This window comes from Orbicella faveolata, unplaced genomic scaffold (genome assembly GCF_042242905.1).
Source record: "Orbicella faveolata isolate gen_17 unplaced genomic scaffold, um_ofav_v1 contig_12, whole genome shotgun sequence".
NCBI classification, from domain to species: Eukaryota; Metazoa; Cnidaria; class Anthozoa; order Scleractinia; family Merulinidae; genus Orbicella; species Orbicella faveolata.
In genome coordinates this window covers 11,880,353-11,887,038 of record NW_028301539.1, presented here as the reverse complement: position 1 = coordinate 11,887,038, position 6,686 = coordinate 11,880,353, and the positions used below count along the sequence as shown (strand labels likewise).

The following is a 6,686-nucleotide window of genomic DNA, read 5'->3' as shown; positions in this document are numbered from 1 at the left end:
TCTTCCTTTAGAACGTTTTATTTGTTGAGAGATTCGTATACTAGAAGAGTTATGACCCTCTAAAATCAGTTGAAATTTTACATGTAAATTAAATTGAGATAGTTGTATTTTTCAAACGGCCAACAAGTAGACAAAACATATTTACTTCAAGATGCCTTTTAGCTCAGAGGAATGATCAAAATGTAAATTACAAACTGTGTGAATATGAAATCCAGGCAAGTTCCCTTCTTTCTGTACTGGCCTGTTGAAAATGTGCAATTTTGCATAAATGCTATCGGCCATCTTTGTTGATTACGCGGTATTTCGAACTTTCCTAGCTTTCACAAAAATGTGAAGTCGCTAGAACTTTGAAAGTATATTTCTGAAAATACTTCACCAAAAGGGTCTTTTTGACGCAATAAAAGAAAATCCGAATTTTCCGACCTGTCGTCGGATTCTCCATATTTACAGGCAAAGACTCTTAAGAGTTCAATTGAATGACTCATTCGAAGTTGCTGTAACGTTTACCATGGGATCCGAAGAGTTATGAACACCCATCTCATCCATAATCAACTCAAATTTCTCTTCCTGCTCGGCCTCCCTGGAATATTCTTGGACTATACTGGCCAAGCGCTGGAACAGATCTTTCCTGGTCGCCCGTAATCTTCTTAGTTCGACTTCTGCGAAACGTACTTTCTTTACCTTCTCATGGCAGCGATTTTCATTTCTTACAAGCTTCTGATATACAATAACATTACTGACTTGATCAAAGAATGACTTTTTTCTCGAGTTGTTTTGCTTCGCATTTCCTGATGCTTCGATCTTTTGTTTCCTGGAGGCTTTAATTTGTTGGCTGATTACATCGAAGTTAATTGCTCTACTGCTCCTGGATTTAACTTCGGGAGTTCCATCTTCTGTTTTCCTAGACCGGGCTAATGTTTCCTCGAGTTTCCGTTGGCGTAAACTATTGCTTATCTTATCATAAAATTGATGGCGTTGGCTTGTTTTCTTCCAGCTGCATTCGTCCACGTTTGGGTCGTAAAGTGGACTTTCCTTTACAGTGTTCTTTGCTTCTGCAAGTGCGTCGTTAAGTATGACGATGAAGAAGTTCATCGCCAAAATGGTAGTACTCAGCAGAATCACAGCTGCGAAAACTCTTCGAACATTTTGTTGGTGAGCTCTAACTGATTGACTGGCCTTGCTTTCACTCGACCCAGAGTCAACTCTATTTGCAAAAAACTAGCTTTTAGAAACGATGAATAGCGCTCAAATCCCGCTCCGAAAATCAGAATACCAAAGTGCAAGAAGGCAATGAAAAAAATTAAGAAAATAACACTGAAAGATGCGAGATGTCTCGCACTGTTCTTCAATGTTATGGAAAACAAAGCAACGTGTTTATTGAATCTTATCAGGCGCAAGAGTTTCACAGAGATTACTAGCACCAACAAACCAAGAACGACATTATCTATCTCGCGCCAACCCGAGCTTCTTGGAAACTCATATGACCATACACGTTTTCTTGTAATTTTCTGATGGCCGAAGACACTTTTTCCGATTGTACCACATACATAATAATACCTAGGACGGAGAAAAACACTTGATACAGTTCCATCCAGTTCCAGAAGGATTTAAAATACCGGAAACCTCGCTTGTAGAGCTTGTAACCCTCTCGTCCAAGGTAACAGAGCACGAAGATGATAAATAAAAGAACACAGATCATATACAACTGTTTGGCGGCGGTCTGAGTGGAGGGCAAAGAGAGAACATCAATTCTCTTGAACGTTGCCGTGTGTCCTGACGCCCCAACTTCGTAGAAATACGTTGCAATAGCTAAAACATTTACTGACGGGTTGAAGGCTGAGAATTCCACAATAACAGCTCTGGTTTGTCTGTCCAGCCAGTCATTAGTTTTTAAATTCTTAATAATGCTAAAACCTGCTGCGTTCTCGTATCCTAAGTCAGCCACGAATCCTCCCCCAGGGTAAAATGAGAATTGTCCCCACTTGGGCACAGTTTCACTCTCCCCCGGATTCTGGTATCGCCAGGGCTTCGGGCAAAGTCGAAGTAGCTCCTCGTGACTCGAAGAGTTGTCGGTGGGCTTCCAGGCTGGTTTACTATAGGGGGTTCTATCTTCATTTTCTAGCCCGTATCCGTCGTGGCACACCGGAAATATTCTCGTCATATAGTCAACCTTACAGGATGCTGAAAAGTTTACAAAACCATTATTAGAAAATAGCTGTTCATGCCTTAAAGAAGGCTCTGTTCTACTGCAAAGCGGTTAATCAGAACATACTAGCTAATGCTATAATCAGAATTAACCTACTTTGACAAATTTCCAAGTAGATATAACTCATAGACTGCTTTTCTCACACTTCAAGGGTCCAACAACACGTTGAAGGAACAAGTATATTTGCTTTTGGACAATTTTAGTTAAAGCAATAGTAAACGCGACAAACCGAATTCAATAATAGCTCTATTATTAGATGTTTTAGTGTGTAGTATCGCTTTATATTTTTACTCGTTGTTTGTATTTTACTAACACGGCACAACTCGTAAAAATATACAGCGATACTACCCACCAAAACATCTAATAAGATATATTTATAATCCATCAAGTAATTTCACTCGCGCGCGACTGGTCTAAACGCGTCACGCAACTGAATACTCGTCCTAGTAAAAACTGGGGAATATCCGAGTGATGTTCCCCAATTTTCAAATCGGCGCGTGTTGCGAAAAATATTTAAGGATAATAAACACAATAGCTTTCATTTGGCCCGATATTTGTCCGTGGACATTACCCATTCGTCAAAGCTCATAGTGTTCCTCGAGCTACACTCTCGGAGAACCGTTCGCTTCTCGGAACAGATAATGTTCAAGGACAAATATCCGAGGGTATTTCCGCGCCAAATGGAGGCTATTGTTTATCTGTCTTCAGCTCACAGAATAGTGACTGAAGTAGCTCAATCACGGTATTTTAAGTAATTTTGGCCACATGCAAAATTACCTTTAAATTGAAAGAAACCGGATACTAGTACCTTATTAAAGTAGAGAAACACCAAAGAGATAATAATAAACAGTAAAGGAACAAGGATGGTAAAGGATGGAAAAGATTAAAACGGATTACAAAGGACGCACTTAAAATATTTAGGCAAAACTTGTCAAGATGCACAAACCGAGAGGTAACTCCTTTAAGACCGCCATGGATTAGCCATTATCTGAGCCTCGGTATGCACTTTCTTCCGGATACAATTAAAGTGGCGATTATTGCATTGCAAAACATTGTGCTTTGAGACTAAAACTTACTCGGTTTTAGTCTTAGTTGGCGGGCTCGCGCCATCCCAACAAGGATTGAGTGCTTGTCTCCAATGTACACTGTTTGATTCTCTTGTTGGCCATTGTACCATCTGCCCGCAAACACACCTGGGATTAAAGCGTCATTTAACCAGCTCCAGAGCTTCTCGTTATCGTTAACCTATCATAGAGAAAAGAGAAAGAGAAAAACAAAATGGACCGGTGAATACCGTAAATCCTCGAATTAGCGCCTCCCCCCCCCCCCCCCCCCCCTCGAATATGCGATCCCTTCGAATAAGCGCCCCTCCTATCGGCCGAAATTTAAAATAAGCGCCCCCCTCGAATAATTGCCCCCCTTCCCCATTTTGTGGGCGAGTAATAAGACAACAAAGGATGTATAGTTTTCGTCATGTAGAGCTTAGATTTGTACATTGTTTCAGTTTATGAACACGTTAAGTGAACACGTTGAACACGTTAAGCACTAACGGTGCCGCGATTTAAACTTCAGGATCAGCTTTTTATGTCTATAAACGGCGTATGTTGTTGTTTACGCGCACATGATGTATTGAAAAAAATGATCATGTCAGGCCACGATTTGGGAAAAATTAAATAAACGACCCCGTCTTCTCCTAAATTTGAAATAAGCGCCCCGGGCGCTGATTTGAGGATTTACGGTATACGAATGTTATTGAACTAACGCGCGGTCTATACTGTGGTAATATTTCACTTGCTCCTTTCTTCCCCCAAGGTTATGGACCCAGCCGAAATCGCTTCCATTCCGCATGTCTTGTGACGCCACGTTCTAAGCACTAAAATATGGTGGACTCATTCTCAGGGTGCGTTCGACTGACCTTATTCCAGAATAAAAATATCACTATTAATTCCGCATTATTCCAAATAGCCAGTTACTTTTCAATGCTCAATTAAAAACCTCTCTACCAGCATAGAGCGGTTTCCAATGGAATATCGTAAAACCAAAACCAAAGTAATCACTTAAGCCAATCACAAAGGACACAGACCAACGAACCAATCGATAATCGAAGCAAATACATGAAGCTGACGCCAAGCGCGAGAAAACGTATGCGGGCGAGTCACGATTGGTTATGTTTGACAAAATGGCACGAGTTTTTTAAGCCAATCGTGTAGCATGATACAACAAGACCAATTTACTTTTCGACATTCAATTGAAAACCGCTCTAACTTAATTGAATTAATTGAAGAACATTTCGCTTTGGTTTTAAACATCATGCCTACTGTTCGTACTGCTCGTTTTGTAAAATATGTTAGGGTTAGCAACAAATGAAAAACCAAACGAATCCACAAGATTACTCAGTTTGGAGTTAAACAAGACTTGTTTCATTGTTGACGGTACTTACCTTTTCAAAGTTTGGTAACCCATCCCGGATGGACTTTGTCATTTGATATTGGTAACTATTCCGGTTGCCATAACACAAGACCATCACCATGAAGATGAACAGGACGTAAACGACAAGCTCGAAGAAAAGAAGCGACAAGTTCTTTTTCTTTAGCTGTTGTTTCCTCATGTCTTCCACTTCAGATAGCTTCATTTTCCACAGTCGCTGTTGTGAGGGGCTACTTTTAGCTGCTTCGTGGCTTTGACGTCCTTCAGATCTACTCTTTTTCCACTTGAGAATGGCGGCGAGGAATATCGCTACGAATAACACTTTAGCAGGTTCTGTAATTGTCACATCCTTCCCCAGTGATACAAGCACTGACGTTAGCCACTGCTCGCTGGTGCTCTTTCCCCAAATCAAGCTGTAGATGGTAAACGAAGCAGAAACAACACAAGAACTAAACAGGAAGAACCAGGCCAGGTAGGTAAGCCACTTCGCTTTACGACAACACAGAGTCTCACTTGCTCCTTTCTGAAAAAGGAATACTGTCACAATGTTTATGGGTGCAACGATAAGTGCACTTTTAAAAGTGATAATGATCTGGGCCCACGAGAATTTCAGGGGTCCTACTTGTAGCACTTGCTCTGATTTACCTTCCCACTCATAGACCATCGCGTTAGCAAACATGGCTGTAAGCAGCACTGACAGGCAGCACGATGCTCGCTGTACTCTTGTAAAGCGGCTTCTTCTCGGCTTCGCTAGAACTGAAACCCAAAGATGGGTTTCAGTCAGACCTCTCCACCAACGCTTTAGCATCTCGTGTCTAAAAGTGCCCTCATTTGGCGCCTGTTCAATGATTCGCTCAATTCGACCGTCTTCTCGCTCCAGGGCAGGCCACTGGCTGCTGGTAAACGCCCAAGCGTGATTCACCTGTTCGTCAATAACAACGATTTCTTCTAGAAACCAGGAAGGGCTCTCACCAGAGTTGTCATGACCAATTCGCAATGCCTGAATCGCGCCAAGGGACTGACTAAGATTAAGAACAAACACATCCGTGTTTCCACGAGTAAAGAGAAAATTATCCACGCCAGGCTCCTCTAAGTTCAGCTGAACAATTCCACTGCTTCCTTCACTACCGTATATCTCCATGGCAACCTTAGCTGTTGTACCTGAATTTCTCCACACGCCCGTGGAAATGATTATCCGATAGATGTGTGAGCAGCTTGCTGTGGAGGGTAGATGCACTGGAAGAGTAGTCTAGGAATCAAAGTGGATTTTATTTATTAATGTACTGTGAGATACTAGACATGAAGTTTTAACGGCTCAAGCTAAGATCATGATAATAACGAATAAACTGGAACCCCGTTAAAACGGTCACCAACGGGCCATGAAAATTTCACAGCATTAATGGGATCTATTTAAGTGACATCTTTGTGAAGGAAATTGTGTTAACGACAGAGGTCAATGACATGTTACAGGCGTTTGAATAAACAAGAGAATCGCTCAATATTTTTTCTTTTGTTTAACCAAACAAAAAAAAAAATGTGTATTTGGTTGGTTGTAAGTTGGGATTTCAGAACGTAATCGTTGGCCGTATTAACAGGGTGGCCGCAGGGACGGGTTTTCTTATGAGAAAATGTACGGGCGTTTCGACAGGACAAAAAAACAACACGGCCGTAATAACGAGGTGACTGTATTAACGAGGTGACCGTGAGGAGCTGTTCCGCTAAATTTAATTTGTTCCTATATCAACCAATCAATCAACTGTAATTGCCACTTTTTTTCCTTCCATAAATCACTTGACTCTACAATTGTTTATGTACCAGCTCGATCATTTCAGCCGGCGCGTCAGAACGTTAAAAAGTATTTGAAGAAGCTTAATCCCCTTTGAAGATATAGAGTTTGGAGCTTTAAATTTCCCTCGATTTTGCAAAGCCTCATTTTTTTTTCTGGTCCCTTTTCCAGTAGTGTTATGGCTACATTCGCATCTATCATCATGTCTTTTTCAATACATTTTTCGCATTTCACTTTATCTTAACGATTTCTATCCGAATTAATTAC

At 41.1% G+C, this 6,686-nt stretch overlaps 1 pseudogene across 1 annotated transcript in view; it reads right to left on the bottom strand.

Annotated features, from left to right (window-relative positions):
* LOC110067880 (polycystin family receptor for egg jelly-like) overlaps positions 1-6,686 on the bottom strand; it is a 33,564-nt pseudogene continuing 26,878 nt past the window's right edge. Inside the window, exons 16-18 of the transcript XR_016204296.1 lie at positions 4,647-5,882; positions 3,283-3,451; positions 1-2,181 (exon numbers count right to left, since the gene is read on the bottom strand). The product of XR_016204296.1 is annotated as a polycystin family receptor for egg jelly-like (transcript). The remainder of the gene's footprint in view (positions 2,182-3,282; positions 3,452-4,646; positions 5,883-6,686) is intronic.